The sequence below is a fragment of the Balaenoptera physalus genome (genome assembly GCF_965194825.1).
Source record: "Balaenoptera physalus genome assembly, chromosome: 3".
Lineage (NCBI taxonomy): Eukaryota > Metazoa > Chordata > Mammalia > Artiodactyla > Balaenopteridae > Balaenoptera > Balaenoptera physalus.
This window is the reverse complement of record NC_138890.1, coordinates 127,240,195-127,260,801: the sequence shown is the minus strand read 5'-3', so window position 1 is coordinate 127,260,801 and position 20,607 is coordinate 127,240,195.

The following is a 20,607-nucleotide window of genomic DNA, read 5'->3' as shown; positions in this document are numbered from 1 at the left end:
GACCAGGTTGCTTCACAGGTGAATTCTATCAAACATTTAGAGAAGACCTAAAACCCATCCTCCTCAAACTCTTCCAAAAAATTGCAGAAGAAGGAAAAACTCCCAAGCTCACTCTATGAGGCCACCATCATCCCAATACCAAAACCAGACAAAGATACTACAAAAAAAGAAAATTACAGACCAATATCACTGATGAATGTAGATGCAAAAATCCTCAACCAAATACTAGCAAACAGAATCCAACAGCACATTAAAATGATCATACATCATGATCAAGTGGGATTTATCCCAGGTATGCAAGCGTTCTTCAATATACGCAAATCAATGTGATACACCATATTATCATCTCAATCAATGCAGAAAAAGCTTTTGACAAAATTCAACACCATTTATGATAAACACTCTCCAGAAAGTGGGCATAGAGGGAAACTACCTCAACATAATAAGGGCCATATATGACAAACCCACAGCAAATATCATTCTCAATGGTGAAAAACTGAAAGCATTTCCTCTAAGATCAGGAATAAGACAAGGATGTTCACTCTCACCACTATTATTCAACACAGTTTTGGAAGTCCTAGCCACGGCAATCAGAGAAGAAAAATAAATAAATAAAAGGAATCCAAATTGGAAAAAAAGAAGTAAAACTGTCACTGTTTGAAGATGACATGATCCTATACATAGAAAATCCTAAAGATGCCACTAGAAAACTATCAGAGCTAATCAATGAATCTGGTAAAGTTGTATGGTACAAAATTAATGCAAAGAAATCTCTTGCATTCCTATACACTAACAATAAAAGATGAAAAAAAGAAATGAAGGAAACAATCCCATTCACCACTGCAACCAAAAGAATAAAATACCTAGGAGTAAACCTCCTTAAAGAGGTAAAAGACCTCTACTCAAAAAACTATAAGACACTGATGAAAGAAATCAAAGATGACACAAACAGATGGAGAGATATACCATGTTCTTGGATTAGAAGAATCAATACTGTGAAAATGACTATACTACCCAAAGCAATCTACAGATTCAATGCAATCTCTATCAAATTACCAGTGGTATTTTTTTACAGAACTAGAACAAAAAAATCTTAAAATTTGCATGGCAACACAAAAGACCCTGAATAGCCAAAGCAATCTGGAGGAGAAAAAACGGAGTTGGAGGAATCAGGGTCCCTGACTTCAGACTATACTACAAAGCTACAATAATCAAGACAGTATGGTACTGGCACAAAAACAGAAATATAGATCAATGGAACAGGATAGAAAGCCCAGAGATAAACCCACGCACCTATGGACACTTAATCTATGACAAAGGAGGCAAGAATATACAATGGAGAAAAGACAGTCTCTTCAATCAGGGGTGCTCTTCAATAATACTGGACAGCTACATTTAAAAGAATGAAATTAGAACACTCCCTAACACCATACACAAAAATAAACTCAAAATGGATTAAAGAGCTCAATTTAAGGGCAGACACTCTAAAATTCTTACAGGAAAACACAGGCAGAACACTCTTTGACATAAAACGCAGCAAGATCTTTTTTGAAACACCTCCTAGAATAATGAGAATAAAACCAAAAATTAAAAAATGGGACCTAGTTAACTCAAAAGCTTTTGCACAGCAAAGGAAACCATAATTGAGGTGAAAAGACAACACTCAGAATAGGAAAAATATTTGCAAATAAAGCAACTGACAAGGGATTAATCTCCAAAATATACAAACAGCTCATGCAGCTCAATATCAAAAAACAAATAACCCAATCAAGAAATGGACAGAAGACCTAAATAGAAATTTCTCCAAAGAAGACATACAGATGGCCAACAAACACATGAAAAGATGCTCAGTATCACTAATTATTAGAGAAATGCAAATCAAAACTACAATGAGGTATCACCTGACACCAGTTAGAATGGCCATCAATGAAAAATCTACAAACAATAAATGCTGGAGAGGGTGTGGTTAAAAGGGGACGCTCTTGCGCTGTTGCTGAGTATGTAAATCGATAGAGCCACTATGGAGAACAGTATGGAAGCTCCTTAAAAAACTAAAAATAGATTTACCATATGACCCAACAATCCCACTCCTGGGCATATACCCAGAGAAAACCATAATTCAAATAGACACATGCACCCCAGTGTTCATTGCAGTACTATTTACAATAGCCAGGACATGGAACCAACCTAAATGTTCATCAACAGAGGAATGGATAAAGAAGATCTGGTACATACATACAATGGAATATTACTCAGCCATAAAAAGGAATGAAATTGGGTCATTTGTAGAGATGTGGATGGACCTAGAGACTGCCATACAGAGTGAAGTAAGTCAGAAAGAGAAAAACAAATATCGTATATTAACACATGTATGTGGCATCTAGAAAAATGGTATAGATGATCTTATTTGCAAAGCAGAAGTAGAGACACAGACGTAGAGAACAAATATATGGATACCAAGAGAGAAAGTGGGGGTGGGAGGAATTGGGAGATTGGGATTGATATATATACACTATTGATACTATGTATAACATAGATAATTAATGAGAACCTACTATATAGCACAGGGAACTCTACTCAGGGCTCTGTTGTGACCTAAATGGGCAGGAAATCCAAAAAAAAACGGGGTATATATATATATGTATAGGTGATGCACTTTGCTGTACAGTAGAAACTAACACAATATTGTAAAGCAACTATACTCCAATAAAAATTAATTTAAAAAAATTAAAAAGTGGCCATACTAACTAAAGCAATCTACAGATTTAATGTAATCCTTATCAAAATACCCATGACATTTTTTCATAGACCTGGAACAAATAGTTTTAAAATTAATATGGGGGGAGGGATAGATTGGGAGTTTGGAACTGACACGTACACAGTGCTGTATTTAAAATAGATAAGCAACAAGGACCTACTGTATAGCACAGGGAACTCTGCTCAATATCCTGTAATAACCCAAGTCACTTTGCTGTACACCTGAAACTAACACAATGTTGTTAATCAACTATGCTTCAATATAAAATAAAACTTTTTTTAAAAATAAGAAAAATTAATATGAAGCCACAGAAGTCCCTGAATAACCAAAGAAATCCTGAGAAAAAAGAACAAAGCTGGATGTATCAGGCTCCCTGACTTCAGACTATACTACAAAGCAGTAACAGTATGGTACTGGCCCCCCAAACAGACACATAGATCAAAGGAACAGAACAGAGAGCCCAGAATTATACCCATGCACTTGTAGTGAATTAATCTAAGACAAATGAGGCAAGAATATACAATGTGGAAGACACACAATAAGTGGTGTTGGAAAAACTGGACAGCTACATGTAAAATAATTTAAATAGAACATTTCCTCACACCATAGACAAAAATAAACTCATAATGGATTAAAGACCTAAATGTAAGGACAGAAACCGTGAAAACTCCTAGAAGAAAAAAGTAGGTAGAATGTTCTTTGACATAAATAATAACAATATTTTTTTTGGATATGTCTTGTCAGGCAAAGGAAATAAAAGCAAATAAAGAAATGGACCTAATTAAACTTAAAAGTTTTGCACAGCTAAGGAAACCATCAACAATACAAAAAGACAACCTACTGAATGGGAGAAAATATTTGCAAATGATATGACCAATAAGGGATTAATATCCAAAATATATAAACACCTCATAGAACTCACTGTAAAAAAAAAAAAAAACCCAAAAAATACTTGATTTAAAAAAATGAGAAGACCTCAATACACATTTTTCCAAAGTAGACATACAGATGGCCAACAAGCACATGAAAAGATGTTCAACATCATTAATCAGCAGGGAAATGCAAATCAAAACCACAATAAGATATCACCTCACACCTGTCAGAATGTCTAGCCTCAAAAAGACCACAGATGGGCTTCCCTGGTGGCGCAGTGGTTGAAAATCTGCCTGCTAATGTAGGGGACACGAGTTCGAGCCCTGGTCTGAGAAGATCCCACATGCCGCGGAGCAACTAGGCCCGTGAGCCACAACTACTGAGCCTGCGCGTCTGGAGCCTGTGCTCTGCAACAAGAGAGAGGCCACGATAGAGAGAGGCCCATGCACCGCGATGAAGAATGGCCCCCGCTTGCTGCAACTAGAGGAAGCCCTCGCACAGAAACGAAGACCCAACACAGCCATAAATAAATAAATAAATAAATAAATAAATAAATAAATAAATAAATAAAAAGACCACAGATAACAAGTGTTGGTGAGAATGTAGAGAAAAGAGAATCCTTGTACACTGTTGGTAAGAATGTAAATTGGTGCAGCCACTATGTAACACAGTATAGAGGTTCTTCAAAAAACTAAAAGCAGAATTACCATATGATCCAGCAATTCCACTCCTGGGTATATATCCAAAGAAAATGAAAACACTAATTCAAAAAGATACATGCACCCCAATGTTCATAGCAGCATTATTTACAATTGCCACGATATGGAAGCAACCTAAGTGTCCACCAACAGATGAATGGATAAAGATGTGGCATATATATATATACAATGGAATACTACACAGACACAAAAAAGAATGAAATTTTGCCTTTTGCAACAACATGGATGAATCTAGAGGTATTATGTTTAGTGAATTATGTCAATAAAAAGAAAGACAAATACTGTTTGTTATCCCTTATATGTGGAATATAAAAAATAAAGTAAATGAATGAATATAACAAAACAGAAATAGACTCACAGATATAGAGAACAAACTAGTGGTTACCAGTGGGGAGTCCAAAGAAGGTAAGGACAATATAGGGGTAGGGGATTAAAGGGTACAAATAACTATGTACAAAATAAATGAGCTACAAGTATATATTGTACAGCACAGAGAATATAGCAAATATTTTATAATAACTTTAAATGGAATATAATCTATAAAAATACTGAATCACTATCCTGTATGCTTGAAACTAAAAAAAATTATAAATCAACTACACTTCAATAAAAAAAGAAATTTAAATATCTTAAAATTAGGAAGATAACACAGTTTATAGTTTAATTCACAAAGTAAGATACCAGAGTTCAAGATGTTAAACTAGTCATTGAGAAGTTTAGGAAACATGTATGGAAATATGTTATTAGAACAGTCGTAAAGGCCACTGGAATTAAAGAAATTACTTGGAATGTTAATAGGATCATCCACATGGCAGCTGAAGTCACGCTGGGGATGGCAGAGGACTGTGAAATAAGTAATCAATGAATTTAACAGAATAATAGAGTAGTCAATGGGTTAGAAGAAGGCCAAGCTTCAAAGGTGCAGACATTTTTCAGGAGAGTTGAAGAAAATGCATCTCAAAGTAACAGAAAGAAGTCAAGAATGACAGTGGAGTGTCTGACACAAATGGATAGTTAATGAAATGTCTATGGAATGAATTTACAGGTCCTGCTTTATAGTTCCTTGAATACAAAATATAAAAACTCCAATGGGAAATGTGCCAGGAAAAGAAATGCTGTGGTAGAACCAGCTCATGCCAGCTTGCAAGGCCTAATTACAAATTTTTTTTGAATTTTGAGAGCTGATTGTTGAACATAATGATTATCAAAAATTAGACTGTATGACCTTATAATTAAGGCAGTAACATTAAAACCAAAGGTAATAAATACTCAAACTCCTCATTTTCTAATAAATATACTACATTTTATTATCCATACTCTTGAGGTATTTCCACCCATTGTGTCTATATAGTGGAAATATTACATAATGGGGTGCTACTGCACATTCTTTCCCAAACACATGTTCAGTAACATCACACTGGTAGCTTGAAATTGGCTGTGATGGAGTTCTTACACCATAGAAACTGGTAAATGTTAATAGATCAAGGTTTGATTTACTGTTTTGCCAATGTTCTAGACAAACTATTGCCCACTTGTTGCCTGTTTCTGTAAATAAAGTCTTACTGGAATAATGTCAATACTCAGTGGTAATATCTATGGCTCCACTATAACACGAGTTGAGTAATTACCACAGAAACTATGTGACTCTAAATCTGAAGCATTCAATACCTGGATCTTTACGAAAAAGTTTGTCCAATCCTGGTTTAGACTTAAGGAAATAGTGGAGAAAATAATGCAGATGAAACTTAAAAGTGTGTCATGTCTGTTGATACTTTATTGTGAGCAGCATAAAGTAAAATTTGAGAAAATATTCTCACGGTATTTTAAACCTCTATCTGATTCAGCAAAGAAGTCACTCACATCGTTGACAAATAAGCACAATTCTGACATATGCCTTCATTGTTTCACTTTTATCCTACTTATCCATCCAAATGAAAGTATCAACCAACATTCATGTAGGACTTACAGCCATTTGCAACCATTGGTTTGTTATCGATACAAGAGTTCAGCAAAAAATCATGAAAATGTTAAGTGCAAATGCATTGGCTATATAGAATTTATAATAAAGAGTACCATGTATTATTTGTAAACAGTATGCTACACATTCTTTATATTAGTAAAAAATATTAATAACTCATGTATATATACACACGTCTTTTTTCAGATAGCACATTGTTGAATATTTACCAGCACACCACGGAGCAATATAAAGATATTAAAGATGCAGGAAGGTAACCTATAATAGAACAGGGTTCCTAGAGGGCACCATGATTTTATTGCTATGGAAGGTCAGCAGTACAGCAAAGAAGCTTGGTAAGAATCACTGAACAGTATGGGAATTAAAGAATAGAAATATAGGTGCTCAAAAAACAGAACTTTGGTTTTTGGAGCAGGTTGATCACTGCATTGGGATGTATAGATGGCTTTGACTGGTCCTGACTCTCTAAGGGCAGTTTGGGCATAGATTGTTTTGGTGTCAGAAAAAGCTAAGATCCTTGGGGTGTGGGTATTGAGAGCCTTATCATGTCTGTAATCGGCCTGCAATAACAGGCAACCTGAGCTCAGGAGCGCCAAGCTGAACTTTAATGAAATAATCTTCACATAGTTGACAGTCCAAGAGACCCTCAGTGTGTGCTAGAACAAAGAGAAGCCTGTGTACCTGGTGTATAGAAAATATTCCAGCCCATTATTCAGCATTGTGTAGGAATCCTAGCTTCCTTTACCATCTCTCCCAGACTGTTTCACATGGTTTCAAATCTCTGTATCCCAAGTCTTTATCTACAAAGGATTGCTGTTACTCTACTCCTATCTCCTAAGGCAGTCGTGTGTTTAAGTGAGAAAATACAGCAACTGTAAGACACTCAGATGAAAGGCACAAGGTTAGTTCAAAGCACTCCAGCCAAAGTACTCAGCACCTTTGCCTGAAAATAAAATACAAAAAGCTTTTGAACTAAAGCCTAACTTCCTGCAGCTAACAGTGGGAAGTTAGTCTACCATTTCTTGGCCAAATATTAAGATTTAAGCAAATAAAAATCTGCCTGATACATGAGAAAATTATTATGTATATAAAAAAGTAATATAGATTTTTCAGAAATTTAGTACTGTGTGATAGACTAATTGTAATTTTAAAGAAAGGCAAGGGACAGGGCAACACATGCAGTCAGCTTCACCCAGAGATTATGGAGTTTACTATATATCACTGACCTCTACAACATGGTAAAACCCTTATTGCTACTGGTGCTCTGATTGTGATTATTATGATTTTTCTGTGAACTTTAGGGTGTGAGCCTATGCAACAGGGCCTAATGTTCTAATCACATGCATGACCACTCCCATTTCACCACTCACTCCACAAATGTCCCAACTGCCAGTTATTATTTTCAGTGGCTGTGGAAGAAAGTTTCCTAATTATGTTGCCTAATTGTAGACAAAAGAAAGACCTTTCTCAAAGGAGGGAAAAAACTAGCAAAGTCATGGAAAGGACATCAACAAGTATTTATTAAAATGGCAACTCAGGTGATAATCACAGAGGCCTCTAGAGGGGGCTTCAAGAAAACAAGACACAAGAGGCAAAATTATCAACCTCACAGATAGCTGTTCAAATGTTGATAGGAGATAATGTGCTACAAGGGAAAAATTACTTGTGCTACAAGTAAAAATTTGGAAAACTTATCAAAATTCTATAATATAAGGGCCTTGAAATGACCACCTTCACCTAGCTACGTCCCTCGGAAAGCATTTGAAAAACTAACTGAGGTCCTAAACCACCAGATGGAACTTTTTTTTCTGCCAGAACCGAAGTATTCCCTTTTAAACTTCAGGTGCAGCTCTGTCAGTGTGCAGGTGTGTATATTAGGGAAGAATTGAGCTAAATGATAAAAGCTCTGAACCATGAGACAAAGTCATGATATTCTTTTATCAAGCTGTTTCTCTCTAGAGGTGGAGTTAATGTTTGTTTTCTTTTGTGCCAAAGATTGGGTTCTTTGATTAGACTGACAACGTCAGAATAAATCACTGCACTAGGATGATGAGGTAGGCAGAGGAAAGCATGTGTTTCAGTGTCTCAAAGATAACCGATCTGCCAATAAGCGAAATGTTCTTTTGTTGCTTTTTTACCCTTCAAGTTCTAAAACAAAGTCTAGACATCAGTGGTCATATAATTTATTTTTAAATAAGCATCAGAGCCCACTTCTCTTCTGTTTAGCTGAAAGTCACTTTTCCATGGGGGAAAGTTGTGGACAGAGTCAGCACACCGATCCCCAACCTGCCTCCCATGTCATCAGACATCTTTTGTCCCCAGGGCAGCAGAAGCAGCTCTCTTCTATGTCCCTCAATCAAGGAGGACAAATGAAACAAGCAAGCAAGTAGAAACCCAGCCTAATTAAAGCCCATGGCTGTGCCCAAGATACGGTTTGGAACAAAACTTTTATTTCATTTTCAATACCCCTGAACTTGAACCTATCTTCTCAGAGCCTTACCTACCCCCCTTCAATATGACATGTGAAGGGTATTACAAATGGTCGCAGGAAGTGTTTGCAGAAGTAGGCTTTCAAGCTGCCTCCAAAGCCTTTATCATCACACCGCCCTTGAGAGCACCTGGACGGGCAACAGCCCTCTGTGGTCGCACACTGCAGCGGCATGCTCACCAGGCACAGGACCTGGGCACCCCCTCAGCAGCCTGTCATCCCTGATAAGGCCCTGTCTGTGGCCTCTGCAGGGAGGGGAGTCTGTCTCTCACTATGGACCATAGTACGAGTGTTATATTCAGCAACCAGTCTATACAACTGCCCCATGGTGGCCATCTGTCAGCCCTCAGTAGAATAGAAAGGATGACTTTGAAGATGAAGCACTTCAATGGGAATTTTCTCCCCAAATATCAATGGCATTATTTCTTTATAATGGTCTTTACAGAGAGAGAGTCCACATGGGCAGAACAATGTCCACATACCAGTGTCTGAACTCGATTTCTTATCCTGCAGATACAGGTTTTTATTTTGGAAAAATTTTTAAATATACACACAGGCCCCTGGTCTCCTAGAGTAATCTGCCTGTGGAAAAACTGCTTTAAGAAAATAACGATACTATATACTGGTCCCAAAACCACCTATACCACCACAGATTGCCTCCTTTTGGAGGAGAATATCTGAGATGATAACAGCTAACAACACACTCTCAAATACCTGAGAGCATTTTTCTGTAGGGCTTGGGTAGCCTGTACTTATTAATTTTCTTTCAAGAATATATGTCCCCATGTATGTATATAGCTGATTCACTTTGTTATAAAGCAGAAACTAACACACCATTGTAAAGCAATTATACTCCAATAAAGATGTAAAAAAAAAGAATATATATCCCCAAAGAGATGGCACTGGGCCCACCGAGCATGTGGGCCGAATACTCAGAAGAGGTAGCATATGGCACTCCGTTAGGCTCTCATTTCGAAAAGGCAGTATCAGAATTATCTTCTTTGGAGGGATGTCTCCAATTGTTACATCAGAAATGGAGAGTGGATAACTCCCACGTTCCCCTCCAAAGCACCAGCTACATCTCAAATATGACTCAAATAAGCAACTGATGGTCTGTCACCTGCACAGCAGCCAGTGTTTCCCGGGAAATGAGGCAGCCACAGCAGTTGCTAGGGGGCAAGTGACTCCATCATTCTGGCATAATAGGAAGTTTGAAGTACTAACTTGAGGGAAATGCCTTCACCTGACAGTAATAGGACACCTTTGTGGGAAGAGCGTTCAATCCCCAAAGGGGATCTGGTTTGAGCTGCGGTAAAGAGAAGACCCCGGAAGCACCTTTGAAGGAAACAAGGTACACTTTTCTAGGCTTCATTCCCATGTCACCACATCTGCCATTCTTGGCCAGTTATCAACTGCTGACTCTGTTGGCACTAGGAATTCCAGCACCAAAGATTGTGCTTTTTCCTATGATTCACCTTCCATTAACAATCCTCCCCAAAACAAAACAAATCCTCCCATCTCAGTTGACTGTGGGATGGGTTTAAGGCATCCTTAACAGCATAACATAGCCGACTAGAACACCTATCAGTGTAGTGGTGACCCTAACACCAGAAAAAGAAAAAAAAGTTCCATGGTGTCATAGCTAACTAATGTGTCTTCTTGGCTGGGCTATGGTGCCCAGGTGTTTGGTCAAACATTAGATGTTTCTGTGAAGGTAATTGTGGACATAATTAACATTTACAATAAGTTGACTTTAAGTAAAACAAATTATTGTCCATAACGGGGACCTCATCCAATCAGTTGAAGGCATTAAGAGGAAAGACTGAGTCTTCCTAAAGAAGAAGCAATTCTGCCTCAACACTGCAACATAAAAACACTGCCTGATGTCCCAGCCTGCTGGCCCACCTGGAGATTTTAGACTCAAGACTGCAATATCAACTCTTCCTGAATTTCTAGCCTGCTGACCAGCCCTACAAATTTCATACTTGCTAGCTCCTACCATCTCTGTCATAATAATTAATAGTTAATAATAATAATAGTTAATATTAGTAATTAGATAATAATAATTGTCAAGAGAGTGATCTAGATATATATTTACAGATATAGATATGTATAGATATCTACATAGAGATATTAAGAGATCTCTATATATGTGTATTTAGATATATAGATTTAGGTAGGTGACAGTGGAGGGAGGGAAGGAGGGAAGGAGGGAGAGGGAGAGAGAGAGAAGGGAGGGAGGACAGAGCTATCCTGCTGATTCTTTTTCTCCAGAGAACTCTAATAGAGATGGGATCATACAAATTCCTGTTTTATTACACAGACCTGTCTTAATAGCAATGACTTTTATTCAGAACATTATAAAGTGCCTGGTACAGTATTTTTGTACACTTAGCCTTGCTAAGTGAAGTTAAAACAACCCTTTCTTTTATAAATAAGGAAACAGATTTGGAGAGTTTAAATAATTTGCTCAAGGACATTCAAATTAAATGGATCTAAGTTTTTTAAAGCTTATGCTCTCTGAAACATCTCTGAAACATCTGCATTCTCAACAAACATCTTTCTTACTAAATAGATGGTGGAAATATTAAGCTTATAGAGATGTAAGAAAAATAATCCGTCATTGTAAAACATTTTAACATGCAGTGCACAATGGAAAGAGTCCATACAAATAGATGAATCATCCCATCTCATTGCAACCTGAATTTATTCCAGGCATCTGTACGATACTGAGACGACATTTTCTTTTGCTTCTAATGGAACTCATTTTTAACATTAAAATCATAGATCATCAGTGTTAAACATTCTATTTCATTCGGTACAGTTACAACAAAATCAGAGTCACTGTGCTTAAAAGACACCTAGAATTTATATATAATATACGACAGACTAAGGTTATATCAACAATATCAACCATTTATTGACAACGTTTAAGACAAATCATTTAAGACAAAGTTTGCAATGTAGAGGTTACTTTTGTCAGCTTAAAAACACAGAATGCTCTGAAACAGGGCTTCCTACTTTCACCTTCTCTATTTCTAAGCAACTTATATTAGAAAATAACCATTTTTAGCATAGAAGTTGAGGGCACAATTTTAAGAGATATGCTAATGCTTATTGGCTATGTGAATTTGCATAAAATGAGTATTAAAATAGTCCCTATCTCAGGGATTGTAGTGGGAGTTACATGAGATGATATACATAAATCACTGAACTCATGTCTGACATAGGAAAGAGCCAATAAATATTAACTCTTACTATAATACTGGATACCTATTTAACACATACTGTATACTAGGCAATGATGTAAGCACTTTATACATATTTATTAAATATGTGTAATACTTTTCATAATAACACTCTGAGGTTTATAACACTCTTATTCCCATTTTACTGATGATAATACTAATGCACATGGAGGTTAAGTGACTTCCTGAGGTCCAACAGCTATTAAGTGGCAAATGCTACATGAATTCCATCAGTCTGGCACCAGAGTCTACCTTCTTCTCACTTCAAGGTGTTAGTAATGCCTGACTTGTTCTCTATTTCTAAACACCCAACACAAAACTATGATCCTTGTGCAAACTCAATCTATTGTCACTAACAGTGTATGTTATTTCAGCTTCAGGCTGGCAAACTACTTCTACAAAGCAAACCACAGGGATGAAGCTCTCCATATCACCACACCCCAGCCCTGTCTCCTGACTCTCATGAGCAGAGAAGGCAAATGATTTCAACACAAAAGTGTCACACTGTTATAGGTAGTTAGGATGACCCAAATTCTAAGATTTTTCCCCTTTATTTAGAAGTCATGGAAATACGAGTCACTGGTTATGTTCAAGGGGAGATCTTTTTATGGGAAAAATTAGCCTTAGATTCTGTACCCTTTGAACCAAGCAGGTGTTTGGACCAAGTCTATCCTGCTTCAAAAGAATGTGCTCTGCTCTCAATTATGACCTATATGGACTGCAATCTTCAGTTTTCTTATCTGTAAAATGGATATTATAAAATATACCTTGACCATTTTATAAGGTTACCTTAAGGGTCAAATGAAAATATATATATATTTTGCAAACTCTTAAATGTTCTGCAATTGTAGGTGGTAAAATCAGAGTGGGTGCTCATGGGATTCAATATTAAATGGAAATTAGAGACTTTCCAGATGATAATACCCTAAACTACCTCTCCCCCTTCCCCATACATATTTTTACAGATGCAAATAGGAAGACTCAAAGAGGGTAAAATACAAAGCTAGTTAGTGGTAGAGCTGGCACTGGAATGAAGAATTAAAAGCCATGAATTCCATTAATTCAAATGTTTAAGATGGCTAATTTCCTTCTGAGATGTTGAAAGAAAACAACCTAAAATTAAGGTGCCTTGTCACCACTTACCCTCCGTTTAATAAAAAACTAACTATACCTCTTTAATGTGACTGCCATCTATATCAAGGAGGTCCTTTTAATAAAAATTATCAGGAAAATTTTAATTAGGAAACCTAAGTGAAGCCATGGATAATTTGGGAAAACAGGGCAATGCAGGGCTGTGAGGGCACTCACTTGTTGATCATATACCCTTTAACACTATGAAAGGGACAGGCACTCATTCTAGGTCTCATGAAATATTCCAGAGATCACTGCTATCATTAAACATTTCAACAAGTGGCACTAGATGATAAAGAAATTGCAAACATTATGATGCTCAGTTATAGCAGTAGATAAAAAAGAAGTACTATCTAAGCATTGGTATTTAATCTCCACTCACAGTTATCCAGAAAACACTAAGGGAGCCAGTGTAGTTGAGATCAAAATCTTTTTTTTTTCCCCAAATCCCTCCAAACTCTATTCTGCAAACTTACCTGAAAATTTACCTGAAAAGCATTAGTAATTTTAAGGGTAAAATGCAAAAGTTGACCTGACTTGCTTCTATCTCCCACGTGATCATAGGGTGTGTCCGCAAGAAGGCAAGATGTCAGAAAGTTGCAGGACCAGTTCCTGAGTACCAAGCAGTGATGACTAAAACTGCCATCACTTTCCTCATATCATCCACGATGTGTATTTCTATCCTTGTTAATTCTGAAGCTTAGATTGTGAGCTGTTCTTAGAAATTCTTACTAGGTATCATTACAATAATCATAATTACATACACGAAACACCTGCATCAGGGGATGAAGCTCTGATGGGAACAGTGAAGTCACTGGAGGCACTCTGTCAAACCTCCTGAACTATTCAAATGACATAACCAATGTAAGCATAGTCCTACATGCCGCACCTTGACATTTCTACTAGTATATAATCAATCAGGGTTAATCCAGTGTCTTTTATATGTTCAACCTCTGTGTCAAGTTCCATGTGGGATTAAAAACCATAATAAAGGACCTCTGCCTCAGAGAGTTCATAACCCTATTGGAGGAGCATGGCTTACATCATGAAACAACAAAGAACAATGCAAGACACTAGATAGTTAAATGAGAAGGTGTCCATCAACAACCACAGTGTGGGTGCTCCAGAGAGAGGGAAATCTGCAAAGGCTATAGGTAAGTCAAAGGTGGAAAAGTAAATAAGTCAGACACTTGGATCTACATAAAGAAAGGAAGACTATCATGAAAGGAATAAATAAAGGTAAAATAAAGTATGTTATTTTCTTATCCTTATTGGATCTAAAAGATAGTTGTTTAAAGTAATAATAATAACGATGTATTGGGTGATTATACCATATGGATAAGTGAGATGAATGACATCAATGTTATGAGAGAGGACAGGGAGGAATTGGGAAAGGGTAGAGGAAAGTTGACTTCTATAACAGATATTTAATTAAGTCCTTTTTTTCCATTCCATTTCTTACCCTCTACTCCCATCCCTGGACTTAATAGGCATAGTGTTTCTGGTTCCCAAATGAAATTAATATCAAAGAGAACTATGTTTAAGAATAGATTAAAAGTTAGCCCTTACAAACAAGTTACATTTTACTGGAATAGGCTCAAAGGATCTTTTCAGCAAAAGATACCAGAGGTGATGAGGCTTCTCTTTTCAACCTCTAGTGTCCTCACGGAGGATGGCATGATGGTCATTTTTCCAGGGTCAGGTTATGTCAGGAGGTGGGAAGCCTTTCAAGCCTTCAAACAAACATATCATCCAGAAATTCCAGCATAATGATTTATATGGTTGCAAAATGTCTTTAGCAAGTCATATCACCTGGATCTCACAGTTGGATTCCAGGTACAATTTATTAGTATGTCTCCAAAATGATCTCGCTATGTGGTCCTGTCTTGTTGCTCCTGTGTAATGATGGCCAGACAGCCATTTGCCTCCAGCCTTGCAAACCTTGGGAGGAACTAAGCAGAGGGTCCTGGCCAGGGCTGCCTCACAGGCCAGCAGCTCCTCCTCATGCACATTTTAGATGGCTGATTCCTCCACTCTTCCCCATGCACCACTCCTGCTGCCTTCCATCTTCTAGACCTGTGTTTGAACCTCTCATCTGCTGGGGACTAAACTCCCCCCTCCCTCCTCTTCAATATCTATAACTCACTTTTTTGCTGTTCATCTCACTTAAATTGTTCTTGGGAGAGAGCTGTAATGTGGCTGTCTAAATCTATTAGAATTTAAGTTCCATGTGGGTAGGAATCTTGTCTGTTTTGTTCACTGATATATCCGCAGAGTCTAGAACAGTGCCAGGCACATAAAATGCTCTCCACATATCTGTGTTAAGTAAACCAATTTCCAACATACTAGCAAGAGTTCCCATTTTTCCCACCCTTATAAACCTTATGGTGATAAAAACACTTCTTCAAATACTTCTCTATCCCCTTCTTACCCACACACCCAGGACCACCTCCATCTCACTCCTGAGAGCAGGGAGAAAAATGTTAGCCTGTATTTTTGAATTCACCTGTAGCATCAATAATTGTGCTGATTCCTTGCATAATTTTGTCTATCCCTTACAAAATGGCTCATGGTCCTTACAATTAGCTTAGGTGTAAAGTTGAGGACATATGATGAGACGGATATGAATCACTTGCCCAGAAGCCACAGCTAGAAAGTCGTGAAGCCTCAATTCCAAACCAGACCTCTGCCTAGTACTAGTAGCAGTAAATATGTATACTTATAAAAATGCTTTATAGCAAACAAGGAATCTGGAGGTAGGGGAATCTATAAGATTTAGAAAAAAGACAGGGTTTGTGTGCAGGTGTTAACAATCACAGCTGCTGGGCTGTGAAGTTGAGCTAGCTGCTTGAGTATCAAACTGATGCAAATCACTGCCGCTGCTCAGACAGCTATAGCAACATATCTGCAGTACTAAGCCAGGCTGAGGTGACAGGAGAAAGGGGAATGCGAATTAACCTGAACTGTTACTGATTCACAGGTACTAAAAATGAGAGAGGATAAAAGGAAATTTGAAAAACCTGTCAAATAATAAAATTCATTATTTGCTTGGAAAAAAGGGATCAATTTTCCCTTAACAGCTGTTCACTCTAAGAATATGTTTAATAAACATTTTCATCAGGATTGTAGACAAATAGAGCTTTGTTTAAAATGCATAAACAAAAGCATCTCTCTGAGATGATTAATGATGTTTGCAAGAGGAAAAGGACCGAGAGTCTTTAGCCTATAGTATTTTTGCCATAGTTCTTTTGTCCTATTACCTAAATAATTCCAGTAGCCAAGAACAACCCTAAAGACCTCACACAATAAAATAGTATGCACACTTCATGTTGTGAGCTAAGACTGAATTTTAATTCAGATCCTTATTTCTTATTTGGCCTCAAAAGTGAGATCAAAATGAGGTAAGTGTTTTGCAGACTGTAAGCTAAGCTGTATTGTTACTATTTTAAAAAATAATTTCTTTGTCAAAGAGGGGACAAACTATCCATCTAGAATAAACATGGCATTTTCAAAACAGCTTTTTTTTTTGGATTAGAAACAGGACATTTCTGCACAATTAATGTATTTGGACTGAAACATTTGGAGGGATAAGTAGAAAAAAAAATTCTCTCATAAACCAGATTCAAAATCTTGCGCCGAGAACCTGGAATTATTATTAAATGCACTATGTGTGAGTATCTTATTTAATCAACCTTACACAACAGACTGGGGAGCTAACTATTACCTTCCCAGTTTTTACTAAGGAAACAACTTCAGAAAGGTAAAATTGTTCAGGATATCATAATAAATGATAAAGTCAACACTCAAACCCAACATTTGATCCCAAGTCATACATTCTTCACTAACCAAATTTTTGTAGTTAAAAGTGTAGATAACTACTATACACAGGAGTAAGAGGAAAGATAAGTAAACCAGCAATCCAGCCATTTATTAAAACTATTTCCTCACCATACTTTGGAGAAAAAGATAAGTCGAATCATTAAGGAGTTCACTTTCTCTCTTCATTTGCATACAAGAAACCAAGCCAAAAACATAAGTGGAAAATTACTTATGTAAAATTATCTCAGAATTAGATAGAAAAATGTATTGCAATAGAGTTTTTATAATCAAGTTTCTTTTTAAAAATTCTGTATATATAACAGGCTGTTTATCAAAAATTAAATGAGCTGAAGTGTGTAAAGGAGGTTCAAAATATATTGAACTCCACAGTTTTGAAAAACATATTCAAAAGAAAGTTTGAAGAATTTTTCTTATGCAGTATGCATAATGTCTTAGAAATTCTTCACTATACTAGAAATGTTAAATTATTATAGGTTTCTTGAAGCAAATGCTTTGTTAGTTCAGTACTGACATGGATATAATAGAACACCATGTTTCTCTTGAAGGTCTGTTGTATACTGTACAAAACTGGGAGAGTTCTGATACTGCCTACCTATATTCTCTTTGCCAATGTTAATTTATTATATTTTAAAAGAGAATGAAACAAACCATGAAGACTCATCCAATTTCCTACTGAATTTTTAGGAGTGCTACATATTAAATGGAGTATAACTAAATAGCCCCAGAGAAATTAGGTTCTTCACTGACCTAGCTATAATAACCATTTTTATCTTATCTTATTGATTAGGTTGTAACAAAAAGTACTAAAGGAAATAAGTAGTTTAATAATATCATACAGTAGGATATCTTTCAGTGTGATTTGTATCAGCAAAATCAAATCTTATGTATTTACTTGTTTGTTTGAAGCATAGTCAATTTTTAAGTGTAAGGAAGCTTAGCTAAGTAGAAGCAGGGGTTCCAGGTTAGGTCCTGAGAATGACATTACTACCCATTGTGATGGTTCATGGAGCCCAGAAACATTTCTTATTGAGTCTGTTGGTCAGAACCTGTGTCAACAGTTTTTCTAGTAGTGAGGCCTCTGCTGCATTCTTCATTGATTGGACATAAGACCTCATATTCCATTGCTCCAGTAACTAATTCAATTAAACCAGATGTTAGTTTTTCAACACAAATCTCATGAGTACTTGAACAAATCCTCAGATCCAAGATTAGGCATTGAATGATTTAAGGTAATTAACATATATTCTGACTAGGTTGATTGGTTCAGGGAAGGGAAGTTGCCCCAATTCAAGCTAACTAGACACAGGCCCAGAATTTCTGCTTGACTGTTACAGGGAAAGTAGACCTAACATCCCACTTAAATGTGAACATGAAAGAATGTGATATCTGAAGCTGCTACGGACATCCCTGTGACCACAGGGGAAGGTCCATTCAATAGCAAAGTCAACACAAGTAAGACAGAGAGTTGAGTTGATACTGATAGAACCATGTTCTGGTGACAAGATTTGAGTCCCTGCCTTGCCTACGTCAGCCTTCCCCCTGAGTTTCCCAGATATTTACTCCAATAAAGAACCTTGAGTAAGCCAGTTGGGGTTAGGTTTTCTGTTAGTTGCCACCAATATCTTTCTTATACTTACAAAACCTTAAGAAGGAAAGAATATAAGTACAGGGAGGAGTCTAGGGAACTGTTAACTGAAATGTATGTACTTCTGATAAATTAGTAGGGTGGACCATCTATTGAAAGTAGGATAAAAGTAGGGGAAAATGTTCGAATTTGTAATATCCACTTAGATATAACTAGGCAGATTGTTGCAGGACTGGAATTTTGCAAGGGAAAAGAGAGTTAGAAGAAAACACAAAAGAGTAACTAAATTGAAGGACCAGAAGATCTAGTTAGATAGCAAAGAAAAGCAAATTGGAAAATAATTGATCTATTAGCAGATAGGTGACTTGAGATTTGAAAGTAAAATAATATGTTGAGAATAAGAGTAAGAAGAGTAGCATAACAGTTCGTGTTCCAGTAGAAAACATACAGAACTCTCATATTGAGTAATTATGGAAGTATTTAGTAAAACAACTATTCACAAATGTGTATCCAAGGGCAGGATGTATGGAAACCATAGAAATAATTACCTGGGCCTAACAAAAGCAAGGTAGTTTGACAATGCCTTAACATGAAGAGGTAGGTGGAGAGAGTAGTTACCAGAAACAACAGAGGATAACTATATTGAAAGGGCCTCCTGATAGCAACTCCACATGGTGCATAAGGAATAAATTCCCTGACTAGATTCTTCTTCCTCTCTCAGATCTGTGATTCTCTATTGACTGAAACAAACTGGAAGCTAGAGAGCAAGGGAACCCATTGATGGAGTCTAAGTGGGTCTGCCTCTTGGGGCACAGCCAAGGGTAGAGAAGACTGGATGCAACAGAATGAACGTATCCCTGCCAAAATTAATATGTTGAAACTGTACCCCCCAAAGATGATGGTATTAGGAGGTGAAGATTTGGGGAGATGCTTAAGCCATGAGGATGGAGTCCTCGTGAATGGAATTAGTGCTCTTAGGAAAGAACCACAGGGCTCCCTAGCCTTTTCCACCATGTGAAGATGCAGTGAACCAGGAAGCAGACTCTCAGACACCAAATCTGCCGGTGCCATGATCTTGGGCTTCCCAGCCTCCTGACTGTGAGCAACGAATTTCTGTTGTTTATACGTCATCTAGTTTATGGTATTTTGTTATAGCAGCCTGAATGGAATGAGACACTGAATGATGGATCTGAAGGGGAAAACACAATTTCTGCAATTGAGGTTTAAGATTTAAAGATGGGGCAGATTTTAAGGATTCAAAGTTTCTGTGTGTAATTTGGGGTAAATGACGAAGGTGGGGTAGACTAGATGACCACTGCAGTCAAAGAGGCCTGGGAATTGTTAGGCTCGAGGACTGTGAACATTCAAGTCACCGAAGACACTGATGGTGCCCAAGTAGAGAATAAGCGTGGGCAGGTCTCAAAGCCCTCTCTGATTGTGTTTGAATAACAGGAGACCAGAAGTCAACAGCAATTAGTGGGGAAGAAGGGTGGCCCAAAGGAGTTGTTTTATATACTGGATGATGAGGACAAATGGGGTCTCCTCCTTCTCCCATCTGTCCATTGTAGAAGAATATGAAAATGAACAGCTTTCCTGGAGAAGTCTAAATGCAGGTCTGTTCTAGGAAGGAAGCAGCTCCTAGGGATGGCAGATAGGAGAGGGAGTTCAGAGCTATGATATTCTGTTTTAACATTAAACAGAAATACCTGAGATCTTTTGCATTGCAACCTGCAGTGCAACCCAGCTGAAGGACATTACACCTCTCAAAGCTACTGTTTAGAAAAAAATTAACTTACAAAGATAGATCTTAGGGAGAGAAAAGAAAAGGTACATGAAATTTCTAAGAAACTGTGTTGGGACAGACATTAAAATCCACATAATGGCTTACAATGATTGAAGAATTTTCTTTTAAAAAATATCCAGGTAAATGAACATGCAAAGCAGTCTGTCTATGGCAAACACTTCCCATTGCCATGGCAAATGAAGA